Consider the following 24,457-nt stretch of genomic DNA (forward strand, 5'->3'; position numbering starts at 1 on the left):
AATGGTTCTTTGGCTCACTTACCATTTCCTTAGCTCTCTGCTTTTTACTCTTTGAGATCACGAATAGTCAATGATGTTGAGAGGTTGAGAGCATCAAAAAAGTGACGTAATAAGCATAAAAAATTAGATGTGAAGCTACGCAGCAGAATGTATTCAGATTATATATATATATATATATATATATATATATATATATATATATATATGAAAATGTATTTTGGTCATCCTAATATTATATAATATCAATCCTCAGGAAAACATGCTGCTAGGGACTACTATTAAAAAGGAATTAGACCTTTCCATTGAGCAGTATTTCACAGTAATAGTTGAAGTTTGAGATAATTTAAGATCAGTTCTGAAAGTGACATAGCCAAATTGAGAATGAGAATCACAGTGGAACAGTTTCTCTAGCAAAAGAGCATGAAAATTGCAGTAATTTTAAAAATTAATATTAATTGCACACCTATGTGACAGGCACTATGGTAGGCCATAGAGAGTTTATAATCTAATGGAAAGACAGAGGCAGATAAACAGGTGATGAGAATACACTTACAATAAGTCAGCAGACCCCAGGCATGATATAATAAGACCTGTCTTAGAGTAGAGGATTGTTTTGAAAATGTGAGGCAACATAACCATATTTCATTATGCTGAGATACCTTGGGTTCTAAGAAATGCCATTATTTTTGGACCACTGAAAGAAAAAAATGCTGCTAATTAAACTATGACATAATGCTTCTTTATCAATTAGAATTTATCCACACTGTGTTAAATTCTACCAACCAGGAGCATTAGCGATTCAACATGTTTTAAAGAATACTCAGCTATTATCTTCAGTATTTTCTTCCAAACCATCGGCTTCCATTCTTCGAGTTTTGATGCTGGTGCTTTCTTGATCCAACTAGAAGATATCAATGAAAGGTTTTCAGACCACAACCAGGATTTATATCCTTTCTTTAAATGGTTGACTGAAATGTCTAGGGTTTGCAATTGCCTAGTTGTGCCACCAGGAATAACCACGAAGTTTGCACATGTACAAGCTAAGATAGCTACATCACAAAAGCCTTCTGGTGACAGCATTGAAAGATACCATTATTGCAAGTTAAATTCCAATTTTAGAGGTGTTAAAACAGAAATGTAAATCGTAAAATCAGTAAAATACCATTTAGTGCTGGTAGTTCGTAAAATAAGTGTCAGAGACCTCTGAGCACTGAGGATAGAGCAGCTATTCTTACAAAGTAAGTGATATTTGAACAGACAAGTCACATGGGGCTGGAACGTGTGGAAGAGTGGTAGGAGTTGAGGCTGGGCCACATCATAAAGGATTTCAAGTGTCCAAGTATAATATTTTGAATTTTATCTTTGATAGGGAGACAGTTTGGAGGCAAGGTAGTAATATAATCAGATTCTCACTTTAGAAAGATAATTTTAGTAACAATTGGGAAGATGGATTAGAATTAGGCAAAGAGACGAATTAGGCAATTTCTGCATTAATACAGAGAACAAATAGGAATCATTTTATTGGAACGAATGTGGAAGTGGCAATAGGGAAGGTAAGGAGTGGGTTATAAAAGACACTGAGGTGATGGAATTGATAGGACATGGTGAACTGAGAATGCAGGCAGAATCATGATATAGTTGAGGTTAAATCCATATTGTGTCATGTAAAGTAAATATCAAACTACTGGTAACTTTAAATTAAAATAACAGCCATTGGTGTTTATTCAGTCACTTGTTCAAATATTTATTGAATCTCTAGTATGTGCAAGATCTGGGGATTGAGCAGTGAATAAAACAGGGAGGAAAATGCCTGTCCTTGACGTTTACATGCTAGCCGGAGAGGTAGACAATAAACAAGATAAATAAGTAAGTTATATGGTATATTTAAGGAGGAAAAATAAAGCGGGAGCGGAAGAGGTAACTGTTGCAAAGGGAGGAGAGTTGCAGTTTTAGATAAGAGGAGAACAGGGAAGGCATCATTGAAAAAAATGACATTTGAATAGAGAGACTTGTAAAAAGTGAGATAGCAGTGCAGAAATCTAGGGGAAGACAGATTTTATCCGCTTACTGAAGTTTAGTGAAACATTTGTGGTTTGAAATGCTGATACATGTTCAAGTCGTACCGGTTGAAAAATATTCTTTATAGGGTAAAGAAATATCATTAACAAGTAATATTATTCTTAACAATAAATATTAATGAGTATTTGCTGATACTTAATACAAATTCTCATTAATAGCAGTTTTATTCTAATTAATAATAATAAGTATCCTTTGCTGATACAGGTTCTGCCTGAAAGGCAGAATGCCAATTTTTCATTAAATATTATTGAGAGATTTATTTATCTTAAAATCAACAGGCACTGTTTTAGATTCTGGGATTCGGTGTTAAATAAAATAGACCTAATCCCTACCCTCATAGAGTTGCCTGATAAAAGTGGACTCTAAATTGGAATTTTAGATAATGTACAATTTTTTAGTATAATCATGTACTAAATATTACATGAAACATACTTATACTAAAATTCGAGAGTTGTTTATCTGAAATTCAAATTTAACTGGGCATCCCTTATTTTTATTTGCTGAATCTGGCAATTTTATGCCTCACTTGAATTTATAATCTAACCTGGAGGCAGAGATTATTAAATATAATTAGCATACTGTGGACATACTGGGAAGCCAAAAATGGAAGGCCCTGAGACTGTAAATGTGTGGTGGGAACCTATCAGCCAACCATGAACACCCACCCTTAAGAGCAGGAAATAAACTTGTCCTGTTTTTGGATCCATTTGTACCATGATCTCTTTGTTATACCAGCCTAGCCTAACGAACTTAATGTTTCAGTCCCTGAAATCGATCATGCCCAAATTTACTCTATAATCAAAAGTTTTCATATAATATACCAACAACTAATAAAATATATGTAAATAAAGACATCAGAGAGGTAGGCCAAACCCTAAAAATGCTTGTACTATTGTCATCATTCTAATATAGCATTAAACAAGAGTATTTTCAAGGCAGTCATGAAAGACACCAGATCAAATAAGAAAATCACATTATTTGATGGTTTCCCTAAGCAACTAACAGTATATATTGTTCCTGGCGATTAAAACATTTTTAATGTGTTTCTTCTTTCAGTTATTGACTGTAAAAACAAGTGCTGTAGGCTCTGCAAATTGTAAATAAGATATGATTTCTGACTTCAGAAAGTGTAGGGCCTAGTAGAGAAAATACATATATGTAAAACTAGGCAGCATATAATCAGTGTCAAAAGATAAGTACAAATCACATCTCTAACTGAAGTGAGAAATTCATTCAGACTAGAGAAGAGAATAAAGCAACTGAATGAAGAAGCATTTTTTTCTTCAAAGCTTTACAATTTTCGATCTTTAAATTTTTATAGTATTTAAAAGATTTGTCAAAACCTGAAACATAATATAGAATGTCAACTGTAACTGAAAAAAAATAATTAAAAAAAAACCTTAAAGATATGTCAAAAATTTACAAAATGCAAAAATTACTTTTAATCTTACTGCTCAGACAAAGCCACTGGTAACATTGTAATATATCCCCTCCTTTACATTTTAAATAAAATTGGAGTATATTAATCTTTTCATTCATGCTTTTTCCCTGCTTAATATAATGTGGGCATTTTTCTTTAAGTAATTTTTAAATGTGATTTTTAATAAATGCATAATATTCCACCTCATGGTCATATCATTTATTTTCCTCTTTTTACTAGATATTGTGTTTATTGCCAGATGTTTTATTTTTTATAAATAATGATAAATTGAACAACCCTGTATGTAAATCTGTGTAATAATTAAACAGCTATTGTTTGAACACTAGTTACTGCCGTGGATGTTAGAGATACATTAATGAACAAGCAGTCCCAAATCCCTGCCCTCCTGAGGAGGAGGAAAGAGACAATAAGTAAACTATATATGGTGTCAGATAGTGGTTAAGTGCTCAGGAGAAAAATAAAGCAGGGAAGAGGAATAAGAAGTCGTGGAGCTAGGTGTTTTCTTTTAATTCTATACTATAGAAATAACTAAAACATGGAGCGGCATTTGATAAATGCCAAAAAAGTTCAAAATGCTATGAGGAACATTTACCTAAAAGGACAAGAAAGAGAAATAAAAAAAAAAATTAGAGAATAAAGTGGACAACCAGGAACTCGACTTGCCAAAGCAAAGAGAAAAGAGAATTTCACTTCTGAAAAGAATGTATTTTCAGAAGTTACTGCAACATCAAAGTGAAGACTAAACAAAAGCCATTAGATTTGAGAAAGTTATTGTTGACTTTTGTAAGGGTCTTATTAGTGGAATATAGAGACAAAAGAAACAAGGTTAATTAGATCACCATGGATTTTAGGAAATTACTGAAGGCAGAGACCATAAACTTCTCTTTTCACACTAAAAAAGAGGATGGGATGGTACCTCAAAGGACCAAAGAGGACCTTTATTTTGAGGTCAGGGAAAAACCCAAACAAGTTTTTAGGTAGAAAAAGAGCAGGGAAAAACCAAAGGTGTAGCGGGTCTCAGGAACAGGAGACGACAGGGTAAAGAGCATAAATGGGAGCATTAGGATGTGAAAGAAGGGACACAGACTTCTCTGAGACCAGAAATAATGACAAGAATGTGAACAATGCCTAGCACAGTGCCCAGTGTGATGGTTAATTTTTTGTCAACTTGATGGGCCACAGGGTGCCCAGATATTTGGTCTAACAATTTTCTGGGTGTGTCTGTGAGCCTGTTTTTGCTTGAAATTAACATTTCAATGGGTAGACTGAGTAAAGCATATTGCGCTCCCCAAAGTGGGTGGGCCTCATCCAATCAAAGACCTAAATACAACAGACTTACCCCCTCACCAGTAAGAGGGAACTCCTCCTGCCTGACTGCACTGAGCTAGGTCTTTTCCTGTGTTCTGACTCAGACTGAAACATTGGCTCTTCTTGGGTCTCAAGCCTTCCAGCTTTCATACTGGAATGACATCATTGGCTGTCCTGGGTTTCCAGTTTGGCCGACTGCTTTCCTTGGGACTTGTCAGCCTCCATAATCCTGTGAGTCAATTCTTTATATTCTCTCTGTCTCCCCCCTCCCCCCCCACACACAAAATATACGAAAGGACAGTTAAGTTTGTGAACTTTCCACCATGCACTTACACAGCAGAAAGTTCACAAACTTAATTGTCCTGTGTGTGTGTGTGTGTGTGTGTGTGTGTGTGTGTGTGTGTACTGTGTTCTGTTTCTGTTGGTTCTGTTTCTTTGGAAAACCCTAATACACCAGTATATAGTAAGTGTTTAAATATATGTTGAATGACAAAATCAATTATAGAGAAATTTAGAGGTGGAGAGGATAGATACTGAGGCATCCATAGGAAATAGATGGTCACCATACTGACCAGTGAGACTAGGGGCTAGGCTCAGTGCTTGAGAAAATCCCTTTAGTGGCTAATAGTATGGACAGGCAAGCCGATCATCCAGGCTCGTAAGGACAACGATCCTGGCAGCAGTGGTCAACCTCGAAGATTCAACAATGTAAGTAGTTAGAGCTCTGAGTTAGGAAGCAACATCAAGAAATGGGAAGAACACATTTCATAGCTTACTTATGCCAGGCACTCTGCTACAGCTTCCCTTGATCATTTAATCTAACCTGTAAGCTAAAGTCTCCAATCCCTGTGAAGACTAGAAATGGGATCCCTGACATGAAAACAAGGCATAGACTCAGGCACATAAGAAAATGATGAGACAACAAAATGTAAGGGAGAAATTCATTCATAAGAACAAGATGGGAAGGATAAAAGGGTAAGAGCTTCTAGGATGTTAGTGAGAAGATCATTTTAATATTCAATTTCACTAGTCTCCAAAGACCCATGTTCTAAAACAGTGAATAAAATAGCTTAACATCTGATTACGCAATATCTATCATTGATGATGGGTACATAGGAGCTCTCATGACATACATTTAATTTGCCAGATTAATTGATGCTCCTCGTTCCCTCTTTAAAACATTCCCACAGCATGGTATATGCTCAAAACTAGTAAAATTCCCTTTAATGTAACTTGCTCCCACTGCAAGTTCCATGCTTGTGGAGTCAGTTGCATTTTTCCCCAAACCCCTTTGTACCAGTTGTACTTGTTATTGTAATTATTTTAATTAAATATTATGCAAACCAATGGAATGTGAAACAAAAGTCACTGAAGAAATTTCTGTCAAGTGTAAGCAAGAAAACTGCAAGAGGCTAGAAAAAGTAAAAATCTACAAGTATTTTGCGTTTCAAAAGATTGACAAATGAAGAACACTTGTAGTTCAAGTTAAAATAAAAAGTTTAAGGCATGGAGCATCATTTAAAATTTTTTTTTTTTGCTTTAGTTTACTTCTTGGATCCACTAATCACCTACCAGCATTGGATAAGGGAGATTTTACTGTATTGTACTATAAATGTATAGCACTTTTGCTCTTTCTAAAAAGGCACGATCTGTCTAGAAAAGCAAAATTCAAGACCGGAGACCATGATCTTTTAGTGACTTCATTCAGCACATTTAAGTAAATTTCAGTACAAAGTACAATACTACGTGTCTGTTTAGATTATTCCTCTCTCTAAGTTTTTGGGATATTAGGAGTCCTATGCATTAAATTTTGTATTTTGCATATTTATAGTTCACAAGTATTCATAAGATTACAAGGAATAATGCATTTTGGAGCCAGGGTGTTGTTTCACTATAGGCCAATATGTACAGTATTTTAATAGTTCTCTCTGTAAGGAATCTTAGAAATAATCTAGTGCAATTCTCTTGTATTAAACATAAATAAACTGTGAAGTGGCCGAATGGCTCAGTTGGTTAGAACGCAGGCTCTCAACAGTAAGATTGCAGGTTCAATTCCCCCATGGGATGGTGGGCTGCGCCTCCTGCAACTAAAGATTGAAAACAGCGACTGGGCTTGGAGCTGAGCTACACCCTCCACACCTAGATTGAAGTACAACGACTTGGAGCTGATGGGCCCTGGAAAAAAACACGGTTCCCCAATATTCCCCAATAAAATTTAAAAAGAGAGATAAATAAACTGAGAACAAGGGTAAAGACACTTGTCCAAGGTGAAAATTTATTGAAATAAAATTAAGGAACATGTTTAAACAGCTTCCAATATTGTATCTTCCCCATGATCTATAACACTTCTAATCCAAGGTTCTCAAAGCACTTTTAAATCGTCATTAATGATTCTGACACTTATGCATCAAATGTTGTCCTATTTTGTACCAGCTGGGTTGCCTCCTCTCAGACACTGACTGAAAGGTCAACATTTTCTTTGCAGGTGAATCAGTTGAGAGTTTCATTCATCTGTGAATGAGAAACCTGAAAAAAGCAAGGGTTATTTTTATCACATATGTCAGTAGTAGGCAGTCCAGGCAGACCTTATTTGTCCAATCTAAGTTTTACGATGTCATTAAAAACATAAGACTTTCTCTATTTACTTGTTGTGCCAATCTTAATAGGTGCTTGTCAACTCGTAATTAGCCATTTCACTTCAAGTATTGTAGGTTTGCTTTGGTAAAAGTAATGGGAAGGACAAAAGTAAGCATGTCAGCTGAGCTGGACTTTCTTAAAAAGGAAATTATCTGGAACCACTCCTAATAATTTCTTCTCAGATCTCATTGGCCAGCTATGTCACATGGCCACTCTTATCTGCATGGTGGCTGCACAGCAGTCTTATCACTGTAGAACTGTTGCCAGGATTAGGAAGAACGTATATGTGGTGCTTAGCATGTGCTTGGTACCTGGAATAGATTGAAAAACTGATAACTTATTTTGTTAAGAAAAATGAAACTAGTGGTGATCTCCAAATTTCTTCCATAGTAATTATGAAGTGTTTTCACACATGGAAAGATTTCAATGTGGTAATAAAATAAAATAATTTTAGTAGGAAAACAAATTTTTACCAAACTTCTGTTTGGCACTGAAATATTGGTATGGCAACTTTTAAAAACTCACTTGGTTAACCAGATTATCATTTTGGACAATGGTCAATAGGTCATAATGTGCAGTGTAGTCTCAAAAGTTTTAAGTGTAAATGACCTTTTTCTCTATGTTTATGAGTTGGAAAATATTTGTTTATTGTGTTTGATTATCATTAAAATATATTTTATCATAACTAAAGCATGTTCAAGTTGGTGACATGTTGAAAAAAGAATATCTGTTGAAGCATTATACTTTACCACAAATATTTATTTGTATTATTCATATATCATTAAGTAAAGGTCTTGACCTTCAAAAGATGTATCTGTGGGATCATTGGGTTTCTGATTCAGTTACAAGTATGGCAATATCAGTACCTTTTATGTAAGGTACTTGATTTTGTGAAGCAACAAGAGGAAAAGAAACAAATATGTATTTTATGAGTAAATTAACCAGTTTTACACATGTAAATGAAAAATATTATCAAAATTTAATAGGTATAAAAATACGTAGCACTAACATCTGCCTCATACATGTGACACATTGTGTACCAGTTAATCCCATAGTAAAACAAAAAGTTGAAGCATAATCTAATATTGTGTTATAATTGAATTTTATTATATAAATTGTTTTGAAATGAATAAGCCAAAAAAACTTCATATAAAACTTCTAAGTATTTTCTTTAAAATGAATAAATATAAGCAAGGTGTGTGTGTGTGTGTGTGTGTGTGTGTGTGTATGTGTGTGTAACAAAAGGTAGGAAATCTAGCCATTTAAAAAAATCTAGGAATCATTATGCTTAGTGCTTTACAAATACTTGTAGCTCTCAATCCTTACAACTAACTCTTTGAGCAGTTATTACTCCAGTTAAGGGGAGTCACCTGGAAAGGAGACATCAGAGAGATGTGTTTCCCCAAAAATAAGACCTAGCCAGACCATCAGCTCTAGTGCATCTTTTGGAGCAAAAATTAATATAAGACCCAATCTTATATTATATTAAAATGAAATAAAAAAGTATTTTAATACAATATTTAAATATATTTTTATGTTTAATATATTTAAAATATTATTTTAATATAAGACCAGGTATAATATAATATAATATATTATAATACCGGGACTAATATAATACTGAGTCTAATATAATATAATAAAATGTCAATATTATATTATATAAGACCCGGTCTTATATTAATTTTTGCTCCAAAAGACACATTAGAGCTGATTTTCTGGCTAGGTCTTATTTTCGGGGAAACACGGTAAGCATCCCCAACATGAACTGCAGCTGTGAATCAAACACGGCTCAGACCCTGCAGCCTGTATTGGCTCCCTTACACCCTGCCCTAAACATGTAATCGTGTCATAAATACAACTTAGCCTCTCAGTCTTTCATGTAGCAATTTTGTGACCTTTCATCTTAATATATAGATATGTTATGGTTTTAATTTTCAGATCTGTGAAATGTAATTTTGGTTCAGATTTGCTTTTCAAAATACAACCCAAGACAATACAAGCAATGTAATATAAAGAACTGAATAATTAAATGATGAACATAACCAGCTTATAAAGTTCAAACCCAAATGTCCCCTTGATTGCAAGATTTGTCTTTTTTCTCTATAATTACCAAAATACTTGACTCAGTTATCCAGTTACTTTTATATATGTATATTTTTATGTGTACGTGTGTGTGTATAAAACTTTAAATTGTAGCTTTAACTACCATTGTTCCACCAAGAATCCTGTACTTTTCTCTTTTTAACTTTTTCTTGCTTACTTTTCCCTTTGCTTAGATCCCATCATCTATAGTTAAGCCTGTTTTATAGAAAGTCTTTCTTTAAATTATTTCATTTAGTTTAATTACAACTCTTCCAGCTCCATACCACAACCCTAACCCCAACCGCAATTTAGCATATATCCTGTTCTCACCTGTAGTACTTGTGTCAACATTATGATTTCATTGACAATATTCTCAATGCTGAAAGTCAGTTTTAGTTGTAAAGGAGAATTTGTTTAGACATAACAATACCAATATGGAAGAAATATTTCTCATATCTTTTGAAAACTTAAATAAGTGCATGTTTTCCTTTAATCCATTGGAGCTTTTGAAGATAAAAAAATAATTTTTAAGTTAAAAGTGCATTTCATTTTTCTCACTAATGCTTCCAACATGATCCTTTTATACTTTCAAGCAGTACCGTTTTCACTTTCATAAAGAATTCTGAAACCTATTAACTACTCAGATCCAATAGTTTGCTTCTTTCCACAGATCGGACTAAGCACACTCCTCTGGCCTTAAGCCACCAGAAGTTACAGTTGCAGAAGGTTACCATATTCCTTCACAAAAAGATCCTGGAAAGTGCTAGCAACGACTATTCCTTTAACCATTTCTAACCCTTATTCAGGGAAAGCACAAAGGGTAAGTAAAAATGTTTGGCATGGTAGTTTTGTGTGTTTTTTTTAATGAAATTAAAATGTATATTCATATTATGGATAAACTACTTTTTAAAATATGTTCTGCCTTATTTTCTAAGGTAAAAAATATTTCAAGGCAATTTCAATAATATGTATTTCAACACTTTGTGATACCAGTATATGTGGGTTTTTCTGTCATTTCACAGCTATCAAGGGAAAAGTTTTATTTTAAATCTCTGCAACATCATTAAACAGTTCTAACAATAAGAGGCCTAAATTTTATGTTCTTAGGGGCATCAAGGTATATCTCCTCTACAACGTTGTTCAAGCTCTGGAAGCATGTTGCAAACAGATATGTAATAGGAAACACAGGGTATGGACAAAACCTAACATTGTCACCTGGCTACTGCCAATACCTAAGATATTGCATAAAATTGTAAAGTATTTTGCTTAAGACTAGTAGGCTATTTTAATAAGTAAACCAAAAGAGGGAGGGGAAGTTCTAGGCATATCTATTTCAGGATACATCTTTTATAATTGACCTTTTTCCTCCTTCAATAAATGTATTCCTCCTAGTAACATTCCTCAGAGCATTATTATAACATCTTTGAGAAAGCAGTCATTTAAAAATGAAGTTAATGCTGGCAGGCTCCATTGTTCCTTTGCTGAGCCCTCTCCCCACCCAGCCTGCAGGCCCAGGCAGGCATGAAATCTGAGTCTCCCATCAAATTTGCCCCACCCTGGTGATTCCCTGAGACCCTGCCCTACCCAACCCATGCACCAGTCTGAACCTCTTTTCAGCAGCTGTTCTTCACAAGCTGCCAGGCTCAGCCTATGGTATGGGCTTTCCTAAAATCTCTCAAAGGTCCACAAACCCAAAATAAACAGACACTGGCCTCGACATGCCCTGTACCTCTTGCCAAGCGGCCCCCAGCACTAGTGGCAGTAGGCCTTGGTTCCCAGCATAGCCTCTCCTAGGTGCCTCCAAGTCCAGCACAGGCAGCTACCAAACCAGAGATCACTATGTAGCTGCTGCCAGGTGGCCCTGGGCCAGGCACAGGCAGCAGCTGAACTTGGCCTGCATTGGAGCCCCCCCCCCACCCAAGAGGCCCCAGAACCAACACACCCAGTGGCTGACTTCAGACCACACCAGAGCACCACCCAACTAGTTCTACAAATGACACACAAAATAGGTGGACTCAGCAGGCACCAGAGGCCCACTAGAGTAAATCTCCCTCTGTTGGATCAGCCCCCACACTACAGCTCATCTGCTGTAGCCACAGCCAGTCCTCATAGCCAGTCACCCTGAGGGTCAGTCTCACCCACTGATGTGCCAACAGCAATCAAGGCGCAACTACAAAAGGGGGGTACACACAACCCACACAAAGGGACACCCCTGGACCACCTGCTCAAGTGACCAGGGAGTCTGCACCACTGGGCCCCACAGACCACCTGCTACATAAGGCCGCCCTGCCAAGACTGGAAGACATAGCAGGTCTACCTAATGCATAGAAGCACCCACAGGAGGCAGCCAAAATGAGAAAACAGAAATGTCCCAAATGAATGAACAGGACAAAATTCCAGAAAAACTACTAAACAAAATGGAAGCAAGCAATTTACCATACATAGAGTTCAAAACACTCGTTTTAAGGATGTTCAATGAATTTAAGAGAAGAATTGATGAAATTAGTGAGAACTTACACAAAGAGATAGAAATCATAAAAAAGAACCACTCAGAAATGAAAAATATAATAACTGAAAAGAATACATTAGGTGGAATCAATAGCAGATTAGATGAAGCAGAGGATTAAATCAGGAGTTTGGAAGACATGGTAGCAGAAAACACTCAATCAGAACAACAACAACAACAAAAAAGAATCCCCCCCAAATGAAGATAGTTTAAGGGAGCTCTGGGACAACTTAAAACATAACAATATTCATGTCATAAGGGTACCAGAAAGAGAAGAGAGCATTTGAAGAAGTAATGACAGAAAGCTTCCCTAACCTGGTGAAAGAAATAGACATACAAGTCCAAGAAACATAGAGAGTCCCAAACAAGATGAACCCAAAGAGGCTCACACCAAGACACATCATAATTAAAATTCCAAGGTGGATCCAGAGGATCTTAAAAGCAGCAAGAGAAAAGCAATTACCTACAAGGGAGCTCACATAAGACTGTCAGTTGATTTTTCAACAGGAACTTTGCCGGCCAGAAAGGATTGGCACAAAATATTCAGTGATGAAAAGCAAGGACTTACAGCCAAGATTACTCTACCCAGCAAGGCTATCATTTAGAATCAAAGGGCAGGTAAAGACCTCCCCAGACAAGAAAAAGCTAAATGAGCTTGTCAAACCAGTATGACAAGAAATATTAAAGGGACTTCTTTGAGAAGAAGAAAAAAATACATATGAATAATAAAATGGCAATAACAACACACCTATCAAGAATTACTTTAAATGTAACTAGATTAAATGCTTCAATCAAAAGACAAAGGGTGGCTGCATGGAGAAGAAAATGACTCATACATATGCTGCCTACAAGAGACCCACTTCAGATCAAAGGACACACACAGACGGAAAGTAAAGGGAATGGAAAAAGATATTTCATGCAAATGGAAGTGAATAAAACTGGAGTAGCAATACTTACATCAAACAAAATGGACTTTAAAACAAAGGCTGTAACAAGAGACAAAGAAGGACATTTCATATACAATAGCCAAAATATTCAGGCAACCTAAATGTCCATCAGTAGACAAGTGGATAAAGAAAATGTGGTACATATATACAATGGAATATTACTCAGCCATAAAAACTAATGAAATGTTACCATTGTCAACAACACAGATGGACTTAGAGGGTATTATGCTAAGTAATGAGACAGAGAAAGACAAATACCATATGATTTCACTTACATGTGGAATCTAAAAAGAAAATAAATGAACAATCAAAACAGAAACAAACTCATAGGTACAGAGAACAAAGTAATGGCTGCCAGATGGGAAGTGGATTCAGGGGTTGAATGAAAAAGGTAAAGGTATTAAAACGTACAAACTGGTAGTTACAAAATAGTCACAGGGATGTAAAGTACAGCATAGGGGATATAATTAATAATATTATAATAACTGTATAGGTGCCAGGTGGATAATAGACTTATTGGGGGGGATCCCTTCATAAGTTTTATAAATGTCTAACTACTATTGTGTACACCTGAAATTAACATAATATTGAATGTCAACTGTAATTGAAAAATTTTAATAAATAAAACAAATGAAGTTAAAAGTCCACATTTCAGCCTTGTAAGGTGGATGTCCTTCTTTGGAGATTTAGCTCCAATTCTACAAAGTCTAGTAAAGTGGACCCAGGATAGCTTAGAAAATAGAAAACCCCAAAATTCATTTTTATTCTACTAAAGATTTTTACTTATTATAGTTTCCTTGAGGAAGAATTGGTTCGGGCAAAAGAGCAACAGGCGTTTGCCTAATGGTCCGAAGTTTGACAGCCAAAAATAGACATAGGAGGAAAAAAAAAAAAAAGCATGACTTTCAAATGTATGACTTTGAGATTTGGCTGAGGCCAAATTCAAGTTTACCTTTGCACTATTAAAAAAAAAAAAAGTTTGCTAGGCAGATGGGCAAACAATAGAGTTTATCTTACTTAATGTCAAACTATCCAACATCTTTTAGGCTCAAACTTGTTTAATCATAAATAATAAAGAAGAGCAAACACATCTAAAATATTACCTCATTTTCATAACCTGATCATTTTCTTTACCTATCAGTTGTGTTGCTGTGTTTTTAAAGTTACAAAAGTTTTAAAAGGTTACAAATTTATAAACACTTAAGAAACTTCTAGAGAAGTTATTAGATAGGTAGATGGAGAGAGTATGTATGCATGTATTTATTTTTATGCAGTCATTCCCCTTCACTGAGTATGAAGAAAATTTGTGGGACTATAAAAAATTTGTGGGACTGGTGATTCTCAGCTGGAGACATTTAACTGGGAAACATTTGGAAATGTATGAGGGCACTTTGGTTTCTCAGTGATGGAGGGGGTGCCAGGCAGTGACCACTGGCCTTCGGTGCCAGGAGCTAGGAATGTGAAACATCCTGCAAAGTGTGGGACTATCCTGCACAACGATGAATTATCCCACCCAACTGCCAAAGGTGCTGTGACCCTTAAGAAACACAAGGAACCTAGCTATTACAAGCAAATGAAGTTTGAAGTTCATTGCGAAGAAGTATGGAGGCAGAGGAATGTACAGGCTCTATGTGGACCCTGGAGCCACACATCTTGAGTTCATACTCAATTTCTGACTCTGACTTTGGCCATGTTAATTAAATGGTCTAAAACTCAGTTGCCCCATCTGTAAAATGGGCATGCTAGTAATACCTGCTTCATAGAATTTTATTGTAAGAATTAAACAAGTTAAAATATATAAAGTGCATGACAAATGGTAAGCTCTCAAAGTTGACTGTTACTATTACAAGTTCATTCAAATCCTTCATTTTCCATTAATTAGAATTGATGAAAAGATGTACAAACATTTTTTTTTTAAACCGAAAGCTTCTAAATTTAAAAATCTTCAGTCTGGAATCCATTATGTGTTATAAGATATTTCTTAATGATGACAGTCATAATGTAAGCATCATGTAAGCTCTCAGTCACTAAATATATTCAGACGAAGCAGTTGGAGAAGGTTAAGAATGGGAGCAAGAAGCATTCTCAGTATGAAGAAAATTTGTGGGACTATAAAAAAGGAAGAGTGTGAGGGGACAGTCTGCAGGGTGAAGAGGTCTGACCAAACTATCACCATGTTTGCACAGTGGTGATCATACTTGATGAGATGCAACCAAGAAGAGATTTTTATTGACGTGAGACCATGAAGAAAAGCCAAATCCAATCACAGTCGAGTTGGAGGACATTCACGGAACACTTTCACTTTCATGAGTTCTGTAAGCCTGGAGACTACCAGTGCAGTCCTGGAACATTCTGAATAGTTAAATGCTTCTTTCTGTAAAAGAGGAGACTTCTCCCTGTGCAGCTAAATCTTAGATTTGCTGTTTGCACACAGAGAATCTCATTTATGTAACACTTATTTTTAACTATAAATCAGAGTCCTGAACACATCAAGGAAAAGCCAGTGAAAGCCAGTTTTACTTCTATTAAGGATTTCTAAGCCCAAACGTGAACATTTAACTAATCCTAGTGTTTTATACATTTTTTAAAAAGCCCTGAATCCAAACAACAATGAGGTTAGTGTCTGTGGGAAGAGTAGGATAGCTCATCACAGGTGGATATAACACATTTTTCATGAGTACAAATTAAGCAGCCTGAAACAAAAGGAACTAAAAAGATCAAAGAATACCCGTCACCCCTTCGATTTCTCAAATCTAAGTTCTGTCAACTGTCAGATGTTTTATGTGATGATTCAAATGATCAAATGCGCTAATCACAAATAGAATCAAGTAAGATCACAATGAGTAGGAGACGTCCAAAATTAGCAGTAATAGTACTATGCTGATTCATAAGACATCTTACTGGCACTACTGTGAATGTTTCTCCAATCTTCATTTCCAGCGTTGTTCTCCCTTGGGCTCCAGTCTTAATGTTTCTGAGAGTTAGTAGATATTGCCACTTATATACAAAAATTCTACTCTAAAATTCATACACGTTCCCCTTAGATCTCACATCCAAACCATCAACAAATCTGGTCTCTTTACAAAATACATGCCAACTTCTGACCACTTCTCTCTGCCTCCTTCTTGGTCCACGCTGCCATCAGGTCTTCCTGGATTGTTGTAGCAACCACCTCCCTGGCCTCCGTGCTTCCACCTCATCCCACTTCACTCTTCTGAACACAGCAGCCAGTGTGGTGCTTTTAAAATGTAAATCAGATCCTGACACATCTCTGCACAAAACGTTCCAGTGGCTTCTCATCTCAGAATAAAGCCAGATTTCTTAGGATCTAGAAAGTCCTAGCCAATGAGCCTCTAACCTCGTCTCATCCTCTTCTTTTCTTCATTCCCTCTTCTTGTTGCTCCCTCTGGCTGGAATGCTTACCTCAGACACCTGCATAATTGGCTCCCTCCCCTCCCTCAGGTTTTTACTTGAGTGACTTTTCAATGAGGACTTTTTTGACCACCCTAAATGCGCCTTATTCCCCTTTCCCACTTTATTTTTCTCCGTAACAACTTATCCTTGACATAAACTGCAATGTACTTATTCATCACTGATTTCTTTGACTCTCCACACCCGGAAAGTGTGGGGAAAGGGATGTTAATCTGTTTTGTTCACTGATGGATCCCCAGTGCCTAGAACAAAGCCTGTTACACAATCATCATTAAGTGAATAGTTTTTGAATGAATCCAAAAATCTCTGACTCTTCCAAAACCAGTCTCTAATACGAACTACCCTATTTTTCCTGAAAGTCCTCAGTCTGTCACTAGGACATCTGATGATTTGCTCCATTCTTTCAATTCCAGGGTGATATTGGAATCTGTCCCCCTTCTTTTTTATTTCCACTGCTACGACCCTCATTAATGACAGTATAGGTTGGAATCAGACAGACTTGGGTTTGAATCCCATCTCCACCATTTACTAGTTATAAGTTCTTGGGCAAGTTCATTTGTGGTGGGGGAGGTCTGTTTTTCATTAGTAAGAGTGGTGCCTACTTTATTGGGTGGTTGTTAGTATTAAATGAGATAATGTATTTAAAGCATGTATTTGCACCTGACATATATTAATAGTAAGTGATGGATCTATTCCCTCATGCCTAATCCATGGCAATAGATTTCTCATTTATATCCCTTCTCTTTGTTTCATTCCTTTTTTAATATATCATACAATTACTACCAAAAGTATATTCTGAAAGTACTGCTTTGGTCATGCTACTCAACAACTTTCAAAATCTTCCTACAGAGAAAAGGAATCACAAGTTGAGTGCCTACTACGCTTCAGGTGCTATTATACACATTTTATAAAGTAATAAAGGTGAACCATTTATCTAGTATTCAAAGCCCACCCTGGTCTGCCTCTCCTCTGCTTAGCTGTGACACAAAATTTTATGTGTCAATTTTGTTAGCACAGTACTCAGATATTTGGTAAGCACCAGTCTAGTAATCACTGTGAAGGTGAGTTTTAGGTGAGATACACATTTAAATCAACAGACATAGGATTACCCTCCATAAAGTAGGTGGACCTCATCCAATCTATTGAAGGTCTTAAGAGAAAAAGACAGCGTCCTCAAGGAAGAAAGAATTCTGCCTCAAGACTGCCTTCAGACTTGAGTTGCAACATCAACTCTTCCCTGGATCTCAGGCCTGCCCTGCACACCTGCAGACTTCAGACGTGCCAGCCCCCACAATCATGTGAGCCAATTTCTTAAAACAATGTCTCTCTCTCTCTCTCTCTCTCTCTCTGTCTCTCTCTCTCTCTCTCTCTCGCTCTCGCTCTCATTCTCTCGCTCTCTCTGTCTCTCTCTCTCCCTTCTTCCCTCCCTCCCCCTCCTCTCCACACACATCCTATAGGTTCTTTTCTCTGGGGGAAAAAAAATCTTCATACACTAGCCATAGCAAGACCTATCAAAATCTTAGCAGTCCCACATGGTCCATCTCCTCCCTAATTTGTGACCACTCCAGCCAGAGTAGTTTATTTTTCACTGTGGATTCCTTGAACTCTTCATTTGCACTTGCACTTTGCCTTCATTTGCACTTCATTAACACACTTCTATGCATTGCAGTGATTTGTATTTGTAATAATTTTCTTCAAGGAATTGTGCTATCCCGCTTCTGCCATGGAGTTATCTAGGGAAAGCTACTTAACATCTCTGAGCCTCTCTTACCTCACAGTAAAACAAGGATAATACTTTTCTTATTGAATTGACGTATAGGAAATATACATGCTCGTTGTGAAAAAAAATTACATAGTGTGAAAATTGTACTGAATTCCACTAATTTCCAGGGAAGCTTGTTTGGCAATGAAATAAGCCATAGTTTGTCTTGTCAGGCTCAGGATTGACGACAGATCTACAGGGTTAGGTGGTAACTGAGAATCTCTGAGCACAACCAATGTGTGATGCTAAGAATGAGCACACGTGGATGTCAGTGTGTGAGGCAGAACCAGAACTAAAAGATCAGTCCAAGACCAACAGAGCCGACTGGACTCAATTAAGATCCAAGGCACCCCTGCTCTGGGAGAGTGCAAACAATCCCCCGTATGTCAAGTAGGTGGGGCGCTCAGGTCAGGGAACTCCAACCTTCTCCTTCAGTAAGTAAACCCCAGAATTGTATCTGTACATATGGACAATTGGAATGATTCCATCCCCCAGACTCCTTTGCATCTGAGTGTTACGTGGTCTTGGGATGCAAGCAGAGTGACATATACAACTTTGGAGCTATAACTTTAAAGGGAAGGGTCATGTGTTCCACTTTCTTTTCTCCATTTTTGCCCCCTTTTTCCGCCTCCCCTCGCCCCACACACACACACTCCAGTTCAAGCCGTTGTTTCTCAGTTCAGTTGTGTAGGACACAGCTCCCTGGCCCATGCTGGCACTAAGAGCCTTGCGCTCCTACCACTGAAGCAGTCGGTCCCCGGTTGGTGATGGTGGGCAGTTCACAGCAGCTCATAGGCAGCCCAGCTCCAGGGAGAGCCGTTGTTCACAATCTTAGCTGTAGAGGGCGCAGCTCACTGGCCCCTGTGGGAATCGAACCCATGACCTCGGTGTTAAGAGCCACTGGGCAGACCCTGGCGTGCAGATTTCTGATAAGTGACAGGTCCTACTGTCAGGATTCTGCAGCAAAAGTCATAAGGCTGGTGCATGCTACTAAAAAAGCAAGCACCTTCCATTCCAGACTGTGGCTCTAGCATTTCCCTGCTGAAGTAGGGATGTTTTTTAGGGTGGAGCCAAGGCTTAGCTTTGGAGATAAGCGTCATTTGGTAGGTAGAGCTTGACCCCTCACCTTAAAGAGGAATCCGGGAAGGGGTTCTCAACTGTAAAATAGGTTTCTGGGGTGGCTTTTACTATCCCCTGTCTCGTGCTTCCCATAATTATGAGTATTCGCATTCTTCCCTTGAGGTTTTAGAAGTGAGCATGTCATTATCATAGCCATTGGCAGTTTGATGGGTATGTTCTGTTATTTCTTCTGTGCATTTAGTACTTTTAGCAGAAATGCACACCAAGATTTGCTATATATAATCCTGATCAGGATAATCAAAAGCTGGAGCCATGTGAGTCTTTATTTTTCTTTCACTTTGATTTATGTCTATTATGTTCTTTGAGATACAGCTACTCCTATTTATTACTGCTAATTCTTTGGCATAATCCTCCCAAAGGATATGTATCATTTTCCTTTTTTTCCCGCATGTACATGCATATTAAAAATCTTCCCTGTAAGTGGGGAAATTTATAGCAAACAAAAAGTGCTGCCTCAGTACAAGTTTTCAGAGAAAGCCTGAAGGAATGGAAGCAAGTACATTTAGCCAAGCCAAGCAACAGCACAGCGAAAATTCTGGGGAGGAAAAGGGGAAGACATGACTAGGAAAATGTAGGCTGCAATAAATGGGCAGGCTCAAAATGATAGCTCTTGACATGACTGTGATACAAAATTTATCTTTAATAATCGAATGTCTCATTTGCATAAGGACTTATTATGTATCAGACACTGTTGTGAGCACATTGCACTTACCATCTGACTTAGTCCTCACACCAACACTATGAGGTGGGCACTGTCATTATTCACATTTGCAACAGGGTGAAACTGTGCCCAAATCACACCATTTATAAGTAGTAGATCAAGTATTCAAATTTAGTCTGTTTGACTCCAAAGCTCAATTATTTCATTTCTTCCACAAATGTTAATTAGGTACCTATTCTGAGCCAGGCATTGGTAAACAAGGCAGACTATGGTCTCTGTCCACATGACATTTACGATCTAATATTAAAGATAGATATTAATAATTTATTTTAATTAAATTGTGATACACACCATATACAAATATTAGAAGATATTCGCTGATATGTTCCTAACTTTTAGACAATGCCTGTGTTAGATGTGCAGTAAACATTGGTTAAATATTGAATAAGGTTGCTGTGAACGTAAATAATGGTGGACTTAGCCCAGTGTTGGTAGGGGACAGAGAAGGTTTTTCTGAGGAGGTGACACTGAAGCGGAGACTGGAAGGATAATTGGAGCTGACTGGGAGTTAGGAGAAAATTGCAGGAAAGAGTGTTTTAAGCTGCCTCCCTACAATACTTGATTCAGGGAAGAACCTTGGTAGGTAGAAAGGATAGAAAGTCACCAATGAAGTTCAAGTATGCAGGGTGGGTGAGTGTAAGTGAGAGGCTTACAACCAACCGTGGAGGTAAGAAGGGTTATGATCACCCAAGGTCATTGAGCCATAAAGAGATTTTGATCTTGATTCTAAGAGCAATGAGTTGCCAGGAAAAGGCTTAAATGGCTTAAATAAGGAGAATGTCATCAACAAATTTCTACTGATTAAACATCAGTTAGGAATCGATTACAACAGTCCAGACTTGGGCCAGGATGATGGCAGTGGAGAAAGGATGAAGTGAACAGATACTTAGGAGGTGGTTGCCTGAATATGAAGGATAAGAGAGGGGAGTGCATCAGTCAGGGGGCCTGTATTAGTTATCTACTGCTGTGTAACAAATTGTCCAAAACAACAAACATTTATTGTCTCACACAATGTCTTTAAAGGTCAAGAATTTGGGAGCAGCTTATCTAGGTAGTTCTGGCTCAGTCTCTCATGAGGTTGTAATCAAGCTTTTGGCAGATGTTCCGGTCTTCTAAGTTTTGACTGGGGCTGGAGGATGTGCTTTCAGTCTCACTCGCATGGTGGTTTGCAGGCCTCAGTTCCTTACCACGTGGGTGATGCTTGCCATGGAGGCTGGCTTCCCCCAAGGAGGGAGAGAGAGAGAGAGAGAGAGAGAGAGAGAGAGAGAGAGAGAGAAGAGGGGGGGGGGAGAGGGAGAGAGAGAGAGAGAGAGAGAGAGAGAGAGAGAGAGAGAGAGAGAGAGAGAGAATGCAAGCGACCAAGAGGAAGCGATAGTATTTTGTAGGGTCTAATCTCAGAAGTGACACACCATGCATTTCTGCCATATTCTACTGGGAGGGTACAATACAAGGACATGAATACTAAGAGGCAATGCTCATTAGGGGCCACCTTGGAGGCTGGTTACCTTCAGGCTGGTTACCTTCATGCCCATATAAAAAAGATGGCACTTTCAAATTAGAATAATTTGAGAAGGTGTGTGTGTGTGTGTGTGTGTGTGTGTGTGTGTGTGTGTTATGTGTGTAGTTGGTTTTCTTACAAAGGGACAATTTACAAAGATGTGTGCAGGGAGTAGGGAGGCCACACAAGTGCCCAGAACTAGAAACAGTAGAGCTGTTATCACCACTATGCTCAAAAGGATAAGAGAAGGGAGAGGTTACTAGAACTCTGAAGGAGATAGAATCATGGAGAGCAGGCACACCTTGAGAGGAAGACACAGCCAGCGATACACAAGGACATTCAAGAACTGATTGTTAGCATCTTTTCCCAGCTCTGCATTCAATGATGTCACCTCGTAGCCACACAGGTCATTCGGCATTATACCACAGAAATCAGCAAATAGTGCAAATCAGAAGTTTTTTTCTTTCCTTTCTCCCTTCTTTCCTTCCTTCCATTTTATTTATATGCACACTGATGAACATAGCCAGCCTAATACAACCTGTCTAAACAGAAGGAGGACCAAACTCAAGCAGGAATCCAGAGAGCACAGGAACCTCTTGACTTGTTCTATTCAAACCATCGCATGGGGGAGACAGCAGATGATAGAGGACAGAGAGTGGACCCAGCATAGCATGGCTGCCTATCAGGCATGATTTGTCTGGTTTCTTCTGTGAGCAACTGTGTGGACAGTAATTCAAATTACTGGGAGAGAAATAGACCAAGTATCATTTGTCACAATATATCTTAATTATGCTTTCCTACCCATCCTGTCACTCCTGATTTCCCACATCTATGGAGGTAACTTTGGCAGACGCTTGAAAACATTAAATTTTGTAGTAAGGTCAGTGAGAATTTCTCTTTGTCTGTCTGCTTTTATTTTTAAATTTTGTGAACTCTAGAAACTAGATCTAAGTTAAGAGAGAATTTACTAGAGAAACATGAAAGAACCTGGAGAATCAAAAGAGGAGCTGAAGAACAAGACTCACAAGGGTTAAAACCAGAGTATCTCTGGATAATCCAAGTGGTGGGAAGTAATCAATGGTTTCCTCAATGCATCACTATTGAAATGAATCCTCTTCCATTTCCTTTAGTCCTTGAGTTACTTTGCTCAAGATGCACTGTCTTAGAATAAAAAATGATTGGTCAAGTTTGGTCAATGACTACTCTTGCCAGAAGGCAGGGTTCCTTGACTTCTCCCATTGGGACTGTCACAGTAAGGAGCCAGTAATTCCCAACAAGGAATTCAGAGTGCTCTCAAGAACAGGAGCGTGAATGAGTGCTGGGAAGCTAAGGCAGCAAATGTCTACTGCGTTCTGGGACATGACCTTGCTCCAGGGTCCCTCCTGAGTTGTGGGGCAGGAAGTGATTGGGAATTAATTATTCTTTAAAAAATCTCTAGGCATAATGTGAATAGTGCAGAAAGCCACCCTATTTGACATTGAGAGAATTAACATTGAAAAAAAATCACAGGTATATAAATAAATATTGGAACTAAAGTAAATAGCAAACTGAAGGAAAAGCTGAAATGTGCTGATGTTTTAAAAAGAAGATCAAATATCACTGTTGTCCCAAACCTGATGAACAGATTAATATGTTCCAGTAACATTTGGAGTAAGAGGAAATTTTAGAGTTAAAATGGAGTCAGGCTGTAACTATTATGAGTTTGCAGGAGACTTCCTGGTATACCTCACTTGTAAATATGAGTTAAGAGGAAATACTTGATGTCGAAGAGCCTCCTGCTCTCTTCTCCACTCCTCCAAGCGTTGCGTCTTTCAGGACCCAGCACATGTCTTCTCCTCTCAGAGCCGTTCTGGACCAGCTCAATCCAGCCCAAACCACAATTAAACAGCGTTTCTTGTCCCATGCATTGGCACTTCCCTAACGTCCCCTTAGTTACACATCTTCTGATATGTGCATCCTAATTCTTATCTAGGGTCCAGGAACATCGGAGGCAGGATCTCTGTCAGATGATAAGTTGGCTGTTGGAGGTTTAATGTAATTTTCAAAAAGCTTGGTCTTTCTTCCCTTTTTCAATTCCTCTTCTGCCTGAACCTTGAAAATATGAACCTTAACAAGGATTTGCCCCTCCTCCCTTCATTTTTCTATCTCACAATAGTCTTGAGAGAATTAGTGAGAGTATATATGCAACAGCCCAGGCAAGACTTACACTCAGATCTTTTAATTTAGTTAATGCTCTTTCCCCTGTCAGCCAAGATCTCTCACGCACATAGGAAGATCCTTGTAATGGTTAATAATGTTGATATTTGTCTCATGCTACATGTTCTTCCTCAATGATCTCATTCACTTGGGCAGTTTCTGCTGTGATCTTTAAGGGGATGACTCTCCATCTGCCTCCAATTGACTCATCTCCCAAGCCCCAGGCCCATATTTCCAACTGGATGGTCTGCAAACATCTCAGACTCATACATCCTGAATTGAACTCATCCTTCCATACAAACCTAGTCCTTTTTTATGGAAGCACTAAGCACAAGTCCTAACTGGGCTAGATGTGACTTATGCTTGAAATCTCAGAAACATTTGAGCTCCAGCATCTCCCTCTCACTCTCTCCCACCCAAGATCCTGGTTGAGTGTCCCACTGTATTCCAAATGTTCCATTTTCTCTGCAGCCCCATGTCTGACCTTCATTAAATCTCAGCTCAAACCTTGTAAGAATGTCCTGACTAGTCTCTGTGTCTCATGCTCTACTCCATCACTAGTGTTCTTTTCCTAAAACACTAATAAGATCTTATCAAACTACACACACCAAAGTTTTTGGTTTCCCTGCTGTTGCATGTAAATAATCCAAGCTGTCCACAATTTGCAGCCCCAACCAAACTTTCTGGCCTCATCTTCACAATCCC

General features: G+C 38.0%; 1 long non-coding RNA gene across 2 annotated transcripts in view; it reads left to right on the forward strand.

The window, feature by feature from the left end:
* Window positions 1-220: 220 nt before the first annotated feature.
* Window positions 221-24,457, forward strand: part of LOC141571059 (uncharacterized) — a 37,993-nt gene continuing 13,756 nt past the window's right edge. For both annotated transcript variants that reach the window (XR_012495562.2, XR_016019299.1), the window contains exons 1-2: window positions 221-5,059; window positions 10,221-10,370. This is a non-coding gene — a long non-coding RNA (uncharacterized LOC141571059). The remainder of the gene's footprint in view (window positions 5,060-10,220; window positions 10,371-24,457) is intronic.

This window comes from Rhinolophus sinicus, chromosome 16 (assembly GCF_057876585.1).
Source record: "Rhinolophus sinicus isolate RSI-liver-muscle chromosome 16, RSI-T2T, whole genome shotgun sequence".
In the NCBI taxonomy this organism is placed as follows: domain Eukaryota; kingdom Metazoa; phylum Chordata; class Mammalia; order Chiroptera; family Rhinolophidae; genus Rhinolophus; species Rhinolophus sinicus.